Below are 224 nucleotides of genomic sequence, written 5' to 3' on the forward strand. Positions count from 1 at the left end.
TGGACTCGTACGACTTGATCCTGGGCATGCCCTGGCTCGAGAAGCACGAGCCCTGGATCGACTGGCGCGGTAAGGCAATTAGTGCCAGCCGCCCTTCAGTGTTCGACAGAGCATTGGTGAGTCATGTTCCCACCTCTGTCAGGACCTGGGGCGACCGCAAGGGCCGCCGGGGTATTGAAGTATCCAAGGAATACTTGGGAGTCGTCGAAGTACAAGACGACTCC

This window comes from Plasmopara halstedii, assembly GCF_900000015.1.
Source record: "Plasmopara halstedii genome assembly, contig: Scaffold_34, whole genome shotgun sequence".
In the NCBI taxonomy this organism is placed as follows: domain Eukaryota; phylum Oomycota; class Peronosporomycetes; order Peronosporales; family Peronosporaceae; genus Plasmopara; species Plasmopara halstedii.